The sequence below is a fragment of the Sinocyclocheilus grahami genome, unplaced genomic scaffold, assembly GCF_001515645.1.
Source record: "Sinocyclocheilus grahami isolate Dianchi unplaced genomic scaffold, SAMN03320097.WGS_v1.1 scaffold93.1, whole genome shotgun sequence".
Taxonomy (NCBI): Eukaryota; Metazoa; Chordata; class Actinopteri; order Cypriniformes; family Cyprinidae; genus Sinocyclocheilus; species Sinocyclocheilus grahami.
Window position 1 is genome coordinate 451,714 of NW_015505272.1, and position 14,648 is coordinate 466,361.

The 14,648-nt window shown below is 37.5% G+C and overlaps 1 protein-coding gene across 1 annotated transcript in view; it reads right to left on the bottom strand.

The window, feature by feature from the left end:
* Positions 1-14,648, bottom strand: part of LOC107587500 (amyloid beta A4 precursor protein-binding family A member 1-like) — an 89,615-nt gene that overhangs the window by 34,407 nt on the left and 40,560 nt on the right. The window contains exon 2 of the mRNA XM_016275300.1: positions 12,791-12,910. The gene's annotated coding sequence lies outside the window, so the exon portion shown is untranslated. The remainder of the gene's footprint in view (positions 1-12,790; positions 12,911-14,648) is intronic.

A 14,648-nucleotide genomic window follows, 5' to 3' on the forward strand; every position in this document is an offset into this window, starting at 1 on the left:
GACTTCATGACCACAGACATTAGAGCCACAGGCATGTAGGTATTTAGTCCTGTAATTTTGTGTTTCTTTGGTATGGGGATGATGGTGGAGCGTTTGAAGCAAGAAGGGCCTTCACACAGCTCCAGTGATCTGTTGAAGATCTGTGTGAAGATGGGGGCCAGCTGGTCAGCACAGGTTTTCAGACAGGCTGGTGTAACACAATCTGGGCCTGGTGCTTTCTTTCTCTTCTGCTTCTGGAAGACCTGGTGCACATCATCTTCGCTGATCTGAAGTGCAGGTGTGGGGGAGAAGGGGGTTACAGGAGGTGTTAATGGTTGTGTGGAGAGGTGTTCAGAGCGGGAGTGGGGTGTTTTTTCAAACCTGCAATAAAACTCATTCAGATCGTCTGCCAGTTGTTGATTCTCCACTGTGCTGGGGGATGGTGTCTTGTAGTTGGTGATGTCTTTCAGACCTTTCCACACTGATACGGAGTCACTGGAAGAGAACTGAATCCTTAGTTTTTCAGAATAATTCCTCTTTGTCACTCTGATCTCCTTTTCCATTGTGTATTTGGCCTGTTTATACAAGTCTCTGTCCCCCTTCCTGTAAGCATCTTCTTTGGCCTGACGGAGCTGTCTGAGTTTTGCAGTGAACCATGGTTTGTCGTTGTTGTAAGTTAAATGAGTCCTGGTAGGAATGCACATATCTTCACAGAAACTGATAAAATATGTTACAGTCTCTGTGAGCTTGTCCAAGTTGTTTGCAGCAGCTTTAAAAACACTCCAATCAGTGAGGTCAAAACAGGCTTGTAAAATCCGCTCTGTTTCATTAGTCCATCTCTTTACAGTCCTTAATACAGGTTTAACTGATTTCAGTTTCTGCCTGTAGGTCAGTATAAGATGAACCAAACAGTGATCAGAAAGCCCCAAAGCTGCCCGTGGGACAGAGTGATATGCATCCTTTATTGTGGTATAACAGTGATCCAATATATTACTGTCTATGATGGGACATGTAACATGCTGTCTGTATTTTGGCAGTTCAAGGGAGAGATTTGCTTTATTAAAGTCCCCGAGAATGATTAAAACAGAGTCCAGGTGTTGTTGCTCTGTCTCTGTGATCTGATCAGCGAGTTTCTGTAAAGTCAGGCTCACGTGCGCTTGCGGTGGTATGTACTAGACACATAAGAGAATGAACGAGCAAAACTCCTGTGGCGAGTAGAAAGGCTTACAGTTAATGAAGAGCACTTCTAGAATAAGAATTCTAGAATTCTGCATAAACATGTTCTAGATCCCTTAACTATATACTATCCCAATACCTAAACATCACTACTACAAACAACTACATTACCATCAATAAGCAGCAAATTAGGAGTTTAGTGAGGGGAAACTCTTAGTTAATAGTGAATATGTGTTCCCTATGGAAGCCTGTTTCCGACATTGAAAAAAAAAAAAAAAGGTAATTTCAACTTTTCATCTCACAATTTGACTTTATTTTATTTTTTAGGTTACGGTATAAGGTAAACTTGTTTATAAACCCTGATTACAACACAAGTGAATAGGGCCCATTTTTGGAGGAAATATGAAGCTTATAATTTTATATAAGCACATTCATTATAGAGCTGTAAAGTTTTTTTTTTTTTTTTTGCATTTTAAGCATTACTTTGTAATGGCAACAAAACTGTAAAATTTGAATTTTACACAGAAAAGGTTATTAAGTGATTTTTCACACTAAAATCATGGGACAAGTGAAAAATAATTTATCTGGTAGCCTAATTAACATCATAATGTCACAAATGTTGACTGAGCTTAACTTGGTACTGAACCAGGCATATTTCTTTCAAAGAAAAATTTGTACACACTCACACACAATGAGAGCCCCTCGTACACTTGCACAGCTTTGTCCAAATGTTTTCACTAAATACCAAACTTTTGACATTTTTGGAGCATTATGATGGGTGACATTTTGCAGCAGACTTTCATCTGGAATTAGACAACGCTTGAGATTACCTAGAATGAAGAGCAGTGTCTCTAAACCGATGAGGTGAGTGGTGATAGAAACATGCAGGAACATATGGCCTACTGAAACATGAGTCACCACTGCAAATGTGACATCTGTTTCGATGCATGACGGTGTATGGCATGTTGTTAGAGATATCACATCAGAAAGAAGTCATGGTGCTTGTGTTCCTGTGAGGTGTGATCAAAAGTGACGGTGTGCATACCAAACCCATCAGAAGGCAGCAGTAATTGGTGTAGATGTGAGAAGGTGCTGGAATGCCAAAGGAAATGAAATGACAGTGAGCTCCCCTCCCTCCTGTCTCTAGTTCAAAACATGTACAAAATCCTGAGGGCAACCACCTTGATGATCTGAAAAAATCCATACACACAAAGACAGGTGCACAGAAGCACCCACACAACAATTTTGCTTCTCCCATAAATATATATTGTTTTTTACAGGAAAATAATGATAAATACTGTTACAGAAAACAAGGTTTTAATATATTTTTTAAATGACTTATGTTCTATGAAATGATTTCACAGTGATTTGCTTCTGAAGTAAATGTGCATTGATTTTTTATTTTATTATTTTATTTTATTATATTTTGATTGATTTATTTTCTATCCATCCATCCATCCATCCATCTATCTACCTACCTATTGTTATTTATTTTTACTGGGAAATCAGGCATAACATCTTTTCAGAACGTAACAATTTGCCAAATGTTTTGAGAAAAATCTTTTGAAGTGAATTAAATTAATTTAAAATATATTCGTTGAAATTGTTTTTCACATTATAAAGATGTGTATTTATTTATTGATTGATTGATTAATTAATTAATTATTTTTTATTGGAAAACCAGGCATAATACCTTTTCAGAACAACAATTTGCCAATGGTTTGAGAAAAATATCTAATTTAATCAATAAATTACATTTAAAACAAATTCTAAAATTATTTTTAAAGTCATTTGCTTCTGACATTGTAAATGTCTAAACATATTTTACTGGAAAACCAGTCATAGATACTGTTTTAGAAAATGATAATTTGCCAATGAGGTTAGAAAAATGCACGTATAATTTTTAGTTAATTTAGTTACATGCAATCACATACAATTGCTTCTCAAGTAAGTGTATGTTGTTTCAAGGATGTTTAAACTTTTTTAACAGGAAAACAAGACACAAATACTGCTTGGGAAGATTATTTTTGGTAGCACACAGAGGAAGCAGCAGCTCCGCTTGCTGTGGTGAATCCCCCTCCCCAGCCTGATTAGGATGGTGTGTTCAAAGACTGCAGAAAAATGTCTGACTGTGAAAACTTCCAACTCCTCTCCTCTCTGACTCACCCAGAATCCTTCCTGGAGATACCCCAACAAGAGAGAAAGAAAAAAAGAGAGAGATTCTTGGCATGGGTGAGTCAGGCAAATCAATCAACATTGGACTGACAGACCTAACAATGTGATCCCAGAGGGATGATTGTTTACCATTATTGATTTTGCACACACAACATCTCAGAGAGTCACAGGGCAACTCTTTCCTCTCCAGCAGTCCAGAACATCACCTTGGAATATGCAAGCATACTGTGACTTCCATAAACCATACATTTTTAAAGGCTCAAAACTAAACTGGACTTTTGTGGATTCAGTCCATGTCTGTTAGCAGTCTGTGCACTACCAGCAGGGACTAACTGGATCATAATAACTAGCTTTGTTTTTGATAAGTTCCACTACAATTTCTTGTTTCAATATAAGAAAAAATAGGAAATAAAAATAGTGTTTGTCAAACTATTTCAGTGTGATGTGTAGCAACCACTTCCGGTTATCAAGCAAAGACCATATGTCCTATTTTTCTGTACGTGTCCTGGCCAGGATTTCTAAATTGCCTAAAATGTCTGGGGTTTCTACAGTCCTCATACATTATATTAGATCCCACCTTCTTGCACTTCCACAATTGATCGGTAATGTACAATGCCTGCACGCTATTGGTCAAACTTCTTTTCAGTCATTACCTTCAGCCAAAACCCAGATGAAACTTAAAAATCCCAGCCAAGACATATCCAGGAGAAAGAGAACTTATGGTCAGCCTATAGCTTATAGATCAGCAAAGACAGAATAAAATAATAGATACCTGGTTTGTATTACAACAAAAGCTCAAATGAATGAACAAGCTGTGGAAAATAGCTTCAGGCTCTACAACCATCTACCAGTTCCTATATGTTGAAGAAAGAGAAAATGTCAACATATCTCCACCAAAGAACAAACATACAGAGCGCTTTAGACGTGTACTTGGCAAAACCCCTAGATATTATGCAAATGAGTTTTTGAAAATAACCCTGAGAAAGTAATATCAGCTGTACGTGCAGTGTGGGCTGAAATCAGCATGACTGTGAAAGCTCACCTGAGCTACAAAAAAGACAAGGAGAAGGAGAAGACGGGCCTAAACACGTGCTGAAGGTCACTGATGAAAGAAGAGGAGCTGGCAAAAACTGGGCCAGCTGACAAAAAGGTCTGCTGATACAGAAGAACACCATGCCATTTTATCGCTCTTTCTCTCTCTCACACACACACAGTATGTGTGAGGAACAGGTTTAATCAGAGGGTGTTCACAGCTCTCTCTCCCACACAGTTCCCAGCGGAGGTCTCACTCAGTGGCTTACCCACAAGGACAAATCAGCATGCAGTCTCTACGGCTGCTCTCAGAAAGCACAATGAGAGGAGACGATGAACCGTGGGTTGAGATTTGAGAAAAATGTATAAGTGTCTTTGTTTTGAATACCAGTAAACCATCTAAACATCCTTAAAAGAAGGGAAATTGAGTAGAACACAAATATCTGAGAGGCTAAATTGCATAGTATATTAAAGTCACTATGAAATTGACAATTCTTAATTTTATGGAGTCCTGTATTTATTATAAAAGATTTATCTGTGCACATTTTTACATTTATTACAAATTCATGTTGTCTCTTAATCTTTAATTAAAAACATTTTGGTAACACATTAGTATAGGGATGTAACAGGGCTGACGAGACGTGAGACATGTGGATCCATCTGCAGGCTTTATTCAAGAGACGTGGTAAACAGGCAGGGTCAAAACAATGGCAAACAGGTATATGGCGGGCAAAACACAAGAATAGTCCCAGGGCTAGCGTAGGTCGACGATCAGCAGACAGAATCACAGGGCGAGACGAGAGGGAGAAATCCAAGAAAACAGGCAAAGGTCAGAAACCGCAAAAACAGGCAAGGCAAAACAAGGAAACCACGGAGACTCAGAAAGGGGTACAGGCTAAACAATACTCAGCAGAGAAAGGTGGTTAGAGTGGGTGTTATATAGTGAGTGAGGTGATTAGAAACAGCTGTGGGCAATCAGAGCAGTGTGCAAATCGTGCAAAGAATGATGGGATATGTAGTCCAGGGTGCTATGCAACAGTTTGTGTTGTGCGAGAGTCAATGTAATGGAAAGGGTGACCTCTGGTGGTGAATAAACGAAAGTCCATGGACTGAATTCGTGACAAGGGACCAATTCTCACTATTCACTAGTTGCTTATTAGCGTGCCTATTAATAACATATTGGCTGTTTATTAGTACTTACAAAGCACATTCTAAATACCTAATCCTTCCCAATAGCTAAACTTAACCACCTTACTAACTATTAATAAGCAGCAAATTAGAAGTTTATTGAGGCAAATGTCTTAGTTAATGGTTTGTTAATAGTGAGAATTGGACCCTAAAATAAAGTCTGACCAACATTTTCAAACATCCAATGATCCAACGATACAATCGATTCCTAATGGACAAAATTTGTTGCACTCCACATTTTTTTCAATTGTGAAGCAGTTTCAGTTAGACACGCATCACAAACAGGGAAGAAAATTCACAATTTCTGTTTCATGCCGACTGTAGAGTCTATTTTCAGAGAATGCATTTTTAGGTGCATTCTGATTGACAGGGTCCCTACGTGTTCACTGCTCCCTACTCCATAAGCAAGGGATATCTGCTGAAGTGGACTTCGTTGAGAATAATCACTCATTTGGAACGCCCTGGAAGGTCATCAAAGAAAGGCAATGACGGGGTCATGATATAACATAAATAAATATTTCAATTTATTCTACTTTCAAATTTAAATACATATAAAATACATATACAATAGTGTATCAAATAAATATTGTCAAAATGTATATATTTATTATTATATAATGGACTATTAACAGATTGTAGTGTTCCCATCTTTCCCAGGCGCAGCCTCATAGTAAGCACCTCTGAGGTAGGCTAAATAAAGTAAAAAGCAAAAACAGAGCCTTAGCTGCTGCTTCTCAGTTTCACTTAGTTTCACCTATTCATACAAAACAATATGCAAATGTAACATTCATTGCCATAATAACCATTCATAAATATTCTAGTTTGTAAGTTTGTAGTATAATAACAAAATGTATGAATACTCAAACGCATATGCGAACCCCTTCATTACAGAGCCTTTAAAATATTATTTTAATGGCTATGCTCCATCGTTAGTTCTGACACGGTGTGCAATGACAGTTGGGTGATTTTCCCTCTCCACATCCTGTGCAGTGATGCATGTTCCCTTATTCCCTATGCCGTTTGCAGTGCCCTTTGAACTGAGCATATTCGCTCCCTTCGGATTGGAATTTCATTTAAGATGGCCGAATACCCTGTGAAGTCCACTTCGCAGTCCACTTACGGTCGAATGGAACGCACCTTTTGTCTTGTTGCATTGGCAGAATTTTCACTCCACTTGTTTTGAAGGGATCACTTGGTAGAAAATGTTCCAAACTGGTTTTGTTCTGTAGAACACAAATGAAGTAATTTTGAAAAATATTAATGTTAAACATGCAGTGAATATAGACGGGAACTAGGGCTTCTCAAGCTCACAACAGTCACCCAATAAGACTCATGAAATGTTGCATGTCATCTAAAGCCGTATAATAGCTTTGTGAGACCTATTTTTTTTTAATTGCTTAAAACATCTTATGATATAACGTTTTACTGTTTCAATGTATCTTGTTTTAAGTATATTTAAATTTTAGTAAAACAAGACAAAGATACTGATTAGGTACAGGAGAAAACATGTTTTATGTGTAACAATACTGCAGCATGTGTGTTTTTCCCTCAATGCGATCTCTGTGCAACAAACCAGGAGGTGGAAACTGATGAGTTAAGACCTTTACCACCCTCAGAACCGAAAAGATTTATGGTTACTGACCTATCTGCGGGTGGTTAGCCAAACTCAGCAGACACGCTCACTCATCCACACCCACAGCGGAGTGGAGCCGCTCCTGTCTGTAAAGCTGGCAGGGAGTGTGGGTCAGGCAGCCTGTGAATAAAGACACACTGCTGTTTGGCTGCAAACAAACACAGCAATTCATTAGAGTCCGCGGTCCTGCGGCGGAAAGGGCAGGGAATGAACCATTGCTTCAAGATCACCGACGGGACAAACCTGCTTATAGACAAATCCTGCTATTAAACCTGGTCAAAACTGGATAAAGACACTGGCTGTGTCCATAACAGGGGGCAGATACCTTGCTGCCCAGCCCTTTTTTGAATGAATGCAATCTTAAGTAAAAATATTTAAAAAATCTTATCAACCCCACATTTTACAGTAGTGTACGTTAATATGATACAATATATAATTTAATAATATACTTTAATTCATAATTATATATATATATAATTATAAAAGTAAATTAATTATGAAGTTAAAAATGATAAAGTCATAAATTATCAATTTAATTTTGTTATAATTTTCTTTCTTTTTTTCAAACACTCTGGCACATGCCATTTCTGTTCTTTCAACTGCCAAACTGTGTGTACAGAGTTGATGTGATATCACAAGGCAACAATGACTACACCTATTCTATGGGAGGCGTCATAGACAAGATTAGATTTGGATGTTCTAGGCAGCACTGTATCTCAGACATCACAGTGAGTCACAGCAGCTGAAGTCTCCTCTATAGAAACAATGACAGTGACTCAAACAGCAGCTCAATGACATCAGTCAAAACAATCTCTGAGTGGCTCCTCAAGGCTGGAAGTGAATTAGCAATGTAATTCAAACCAACACAAAACAAGAGTGACTCTGGATCAGCATATTGCATTATCATACACACAATGAGCTCAAGTAAACTCCAACACAAAATGAACTGTCCACCAGTTTTTTCTGATGTAGGAGTCTCTTCCAAATGCCTGATTACACACACGCATCCAGTAAAAAACTAAAATACACAAACAGACAGCATGGTGAGTTTGAGCGAATCGTTCCTATAACAGGACTACCACTGCCAGATTAAACTGACAGAACAGTGGCAGTCATAGTAAAGGGGCAGTGGGCCGAGAGAGAGAGATGCACAATAGCCTTTCTAAGTGCTCCTGTTAATGGCAGACTGTGTTTGAGTGGAACGTGCTATTAAGCATAAAAAAACCATTAAAACCAGTCAAACTTCACCCACTAGTTTGCTGATTCAGGCCTATTAAAGCACACTACACTGGACACACTGACAGATGGTGTCACACTATGACAGATAGCAAGCTCAGCTGAATCTACAATTCTGCGTATTTACTATGCCAAGTGAATAAGAACAGAACCCACTGTAATATCACTCTGACTTCCCATGAAGCTACAAGAGGCCATTGAAAATGTCACATCATTATTTGTGATATATTTTAATAAGCAGCTATGTTAGTCAACTGTGCTTTACTCCACCCTGATTTACCAGGAAATGTACTAAGGAAACTGGTTTCAGATTGACTTCAAAGGCAGCATAGTATCACATCTGATGAAAAATTCAAGCTTTTGAGGCAACCATATTAACATTTAATGATTAGAATGTTTATTTTTTGGTACAATGTTGAAAAAAATACAACATTTATAAACGAATCTGCTCTGACAGATGCCGCTTTTTATTCTCCTAACAACAGCTGAATTGCATGTACAGAATTGTCGGTTAGCATGTGTAGGATAGAAGTGAATTGTTTATTATTCCCTCAAGGAAGGTCTATTAAAATGACGTGGTTCTCCTTCATTTCAAACAGTGTCTTGGGAAGCTTTGAGAAAAGACGAAAATTAAGACACATTAGCATACTTTTCTAATTTGGCCAATCAATGGTATGGATCTAACCCTCCCCCCACCCACTCACATCTGCCTTCGGCAAATCAAATCTGACCTGTGACTCACTGCAACTGGATCAGCCAATAAAAACCCTCATAGCAACTGAAATAATTATATTTGTCAGAATAATGAGGAACGATGTTACAGTCACTCAGTAGGTCAAGGACATTCACTCTAGCCATGACGATTCCTACAGAACTGCTGCAAAATTTAGACCAACAACAGTATTTAAAATAAAGTAAAAAAATAAAAATAAAAATAATCCTTACTATTCCTTATTATTTGATTTACTGGCTACACAAGTGACTGGAGGAAGTGAATTCTAAGGAGCGTGAAGAAAATTACTTGTGGCATGCATTGCTAATTATTTTAACTTTTGGTGAGCTACACGGTAAAACCCTGTTAATCCAGCCTTCATTATAAAATTAGTCACTATCAAAATATAGCCTTCAAGACATATGGCCTTGAAATCAGACCTGTTATCTTCTTTCAACAGGACCTACTGCAAGACTGGAAGTGATTTTTAAAAAATCTTCCTCCAGCCTGACTGCTGATCCATCAGATGTAAACCAAGGCAAACAAACTCTTAGATGATGTAACATTAGCAGATCAACTGACATGCAAAAGGAAGATTACAGTACCTGTGAGAATGAGCGGAACTAATGAAAACATCACACTTACCAGTGTAGATTTGCATGTGCAGCTGAATTTCACAATACTAATCCAACATAGAGGTTACTTAAAATAGTTTCTGCTGCTTTTTCATAGTCTCTCCTTGTCCACTTAATACAGTGGAATCTCAGATGACTCCAGTTATCTCATTTTCAATGTCAAATCTCAGACTTCACCAAACAGTCTTTACAGAAACGAAAGTTATTCACATATTTCCTATCTAAAAAAAACATTCTGGGTTCATTTATCACCTTCATGTCATTACAAACCGTATGACTTTCTTCTGTGGAACACAAAAGGAGATATTTTGAAGAATGTGCTACTCGCTAATTTCCAAACAATTCCAATGAATGAAGACGAGAGCTTTCGAGCTTCAAAAAGGAAGCAAATCACCACTAAAAAGTATCTTGAAAACAGTCCAAACCACTTCTTGTTCTGCATCCATAAAACGACTTTGTATGAGAAACAGAACGAAATTTGAGTATTCACAGATAATTGTTTCAGAAGACTTGGAATATATTCTAAAAATGAATTGTTTGTGTTTTACTTAAAAAGAAAAGAAGAGGATGAGAAAATGATGACAGAATTTTCATTTTTGGGTGAACCTTTTAAACAAGTTCACTTTTTATACTGAATGAAGAAAGAAACCATAATTCAAAAAATCAAGCCCTACATACAGTAATCAAAGTTAAATCAAGAACGTGCCCTTCTTAAAATGTTCATTTCCCACTTGAGAATTCAGGAAATGTTTCACAGTGGGGAAAAACAAACAAACAAATAAAGGAATTAATCAATCAATCAATGACACAAAGCAAGCGGTAAAAGGCTACTGGATTTCCCCATGAGAGCTGATGTAAGGGTTTTTGTTTAGTGACAACACCCCCATTATGACAATGGTGTGGTCGGTCTCTACTGCTTCTTCCTCTTCTCACTATTTATATCACACAATGCACAGCTGTTGCAATGGCAACAAATATTACCCGCCCGACCTTTTGCGCTTGAAGCAGAATGAAAATCAAAAGGATTGCCTGAGGATAAGAGTCAAATCCAGCTGCAATCGGATAGAGCAGATTAATTTAAGATTGCAAGATATACTTAAATAAGAAACAGTTTAAAAGCATGTCTGTGCTGAAATCAATCATAGGCTCTTTAACAGCTGCATTTAATACGGTCATTGCAGTTTAAACCCTTTACCTTTTACAAAATGAATGTGTTTGTATTGGAATTTAAGAATGTATATTTTTTATAAAAGGTGTAAACAGACATTCACCAATATGCTTTAGACAAGAACAGATGCTTAAACTTAAGAATTATAACCTAATTGTTGCAATTAGAACAACACAGAGCAAAATAGAATTGCTAATACTTTTATAAGTCATGTTATTCAGGAACTGGCTTTTGTTAGCTAAAGAGAACTGGAACAAACAGAGTGGAAAGTGATATTGGGTGCATAAGAAACCCCTACCTGAAATGGTTTCCAATTCAAACAAGAAAACATGTTTTTCATTTTTTACATTTTGGACAATGACCCATTACATGCTTTTGGGAATAGACCCACATGACCTGACAATGGTGGACAGAGGGAGAAATGAAAGTGAATGCCGTCCTAACCATCACTCCACAGTACAAGAAAACACGTTAGATTAAGAGTGACATTTTGTCCTGACGAGAGAGGAAATGAAAGTCTGGTGTTTAAGGACAGATTTCACTCAGTCAGTGAAGGAGAAAGTCATGCTCTGTTTCAAAACCTAGTGAGATGCCTAAGGAAACGGCACTTTAAGGCATCATATGTGCACTCCAGACCCAACGGTTGATCCAGATTTAATTATGCCTCTTCCTAAGACACTTCGTTTTAGCCAAATTATAAGGCAGGATCGCTTGTATCTTACATCAATGTTAAATTTTTTTGGTGTGATTAAAAATTTAATATTTTACACAATTTATGTGTGCTCTTTATTTTTAGGATGGAACCAAACAAAATGGAATTTATTTTTGAACCACTTTTTGACATTCTGATGACATTATAATAATACCAATTGTGCAATTTTATCTACAGTATAGACTGAATATATTAAGAATAAAATGATAAAACAATACAAAACTGCTAATTCTTACTAAGTTTTGTAATGTTGATTATAAATAAATCAATTTTATAATTAAAATATTATATAAAGTATTCTTTAAAATAATTGTGTGACCTGAAATGTTTCATCCAGTTTGTGTGTGCTTTGTATTTTTATGCGCATTAGAGCATCATGTCGTTAGCTAGGCAACATGCTAACTCAATTTCAATATTGAAATCAATTGCAAGTCAAGTCTTCCGTGCTATTTGAGAGCTTTTTGCATGGAGAGCCCATGTTACTGCTGCCCATGGTCATCATTCTTGTACAAGAGAAGAAATCGTTGAATAAAGTAATTTGTTTAGATTTTCTTTGCACATAAAAAGTATTCTCGTAGCTTTATAAAATTAAGGTTGAACCACTGATGTCACATGGACTATTTTAACGATGTCCTTACTAACTTTCTGGGCTTTGAACGTGGTAGTTGCATTGCTGTCTATGGAGGGTCAGAAAGCTCTCAGATTTTATCCAAAATATCTTACTTTGTGTTCTGAAGAAGAGTAAATATCTTACAGGTTTGGAACAACATGAGGGTGAGTAATTAATGACAGATTTTTTTTTGTTTTTTTTGTGAATTATCCCTTTAAGAGGTTCCATAACGGACAGGATACTGCCTTAGATGGCATCTGTCTGCATACAGAGCTTTCTAGAAAAGATCTATAAGAGGTTATTCTACAAACTGAGAGGATAAGATACTGAAACCTTCTTTTTCTTAATAGTTCTCACTCAGTGACACTGAGTCTCTTCAGTTCATCTGTTCACTTTGCATTTTTAGCTCTTGAGCTTGAGTACACTTTGAGTGAGATATGAAAACATCCAAAGAGTGTGCGATAGAAAGAGCAACGCAGAGACTGAGATATTGGATCTTTGTCAAATACATGACAAAATGAGACAGGCACTCACCTCCCAGGCTCATCTATCTTCTGTGGGTGAAGCAGTGCCAGTACCAGGGTAAAGAGGGATATCGAGGTAGATGGGTTAGGGGGCTTGAGGTTGTTAGGGTCAGAGCTCAGGATCAGGATGCTGAGGATGGAGGAAAGACATTTCAATGCAGATACAGAGACAGAGAAATATGTTAAATACTATAAATGTATTATTTTACTTTACTAGTGAAAATATCTGGATACATTTTATAGAGAAAATTGGCAATAGCAAATTGCTAAATATTTTCTTTGCTTTAGACATAAAATTAACACATTTTTGGCATAGACCTAACAAAAAAAATTCTAACCACAGTTCAAGAGCTGTAGTTCCAACCATGTTGATGCAAATGTTAGTTTGAACTACTGCTGCATGTTTTCAGAAATCACCTAATCATTGAACTATGATGGTAATAACGGACTTGCGATCATAGTTGGATAACAATGCTTTTAGCCCCAACCACAAGAGTCCAGCCCCAAGTTATATTCTGTTCTCTAGATACGAGTTGGGTCAGTCTATGTGATTTTATCATCTGCTGGGTGGAAGTCTGATCTTTTAGAAAAGCTGTAGCACATCTCTGCTCAACACAATATTATTTTACTTTACTAGTGAAAATATCTGGATACATTTTATAGAGAAAATTGGCAATAGCAAATTGCTAAATATTTTCTTTGCTTTAGACATAAAATTAACACATTTTTGGCATAGACCTAACAAAAAAAAATTCTAACCACAGTTCAAGAGCTGTAGTTCCAACCATGTTGATGCAAATGTTAGTTTGAACTACTGCTGCATGTTTTCAGAAATCACCTAATCATTGAACTATGATGGTAATAACGGACTTGCGATCATAGTTGGATAACAATGCTTTTAGCCCCAACCACAAGAGTCCAGCCCCAAGTTATATTCTGTTCTCTAGATACGAGTTGGGTCAGTCTATGTGATTTTATCATCTGCTGGGTGGAAGTCTGATCTTTTAGAAAAGCTGTAGCACATCTCTGCTCAACACACTGTACAATTTGAGCTATCATTCATGTCTGCAGTACAAACGGTGCAGGAATGTAATATTTAGGGATGGGTTAAGAGTTATAAAAACCTGAGCAGTGACCACTAGCAAATGAAGCTTGTTTTAGTTCGACACTTAAAGCACTTAATATAGCAAAGCAAATTTGCACTGCATCCTCCGTTATTAATGATGCATAAGGTGGTCACAAAGTAAAACTGAAAAACACTTTAAAGGGGTCATATGATGTTGCTAAAAAGAACATTATTTTGTGTATTTGGTGTAATGAAATGTGTTTATGCGGTTTAAGGTTAAAAAAACCTTATTGTTTCTCCTCTATGCCCCGCCTTTCTGAAACGCGTCGATTTTTACAAAGCTCATCGGTCTGAAAAGCGAGGTCTGCTCTGATTGGCCAGCTATCCAGTGCATTGTGATTGGCCGAATACCTCAAGCGTGTGACGGAAATGTTACGCCCCTTACCATATTGTGATGCCCTGTCCGGCCGGAGTAACGAGACAAAAGTCTACTCTACCAGGATCAGGAAACAGTCCTCCATAAAATGCGCTGGACACATTTGAATATTTGGGTTGAAGTGTTCTGGAACAGTGTTGTAAATACAATTTAACCACTGATTTCTAGTCGTGTCCTCTTTTGGAAGGCCAAACAAAGTAGTTTTGCTTTCACAACGAAACACACGGCGGCCTAGAGTGAGCGGAGGCGGACAGGCTTGAGAACGGCGTGGCCGGCGGATTGGACGAAGGAGCATCCGGCGGGCTTGCGGCAACCACATGTGACGACCCTGGGCTAGACTCCGCGGATATTATCCTCTTTTGGAAG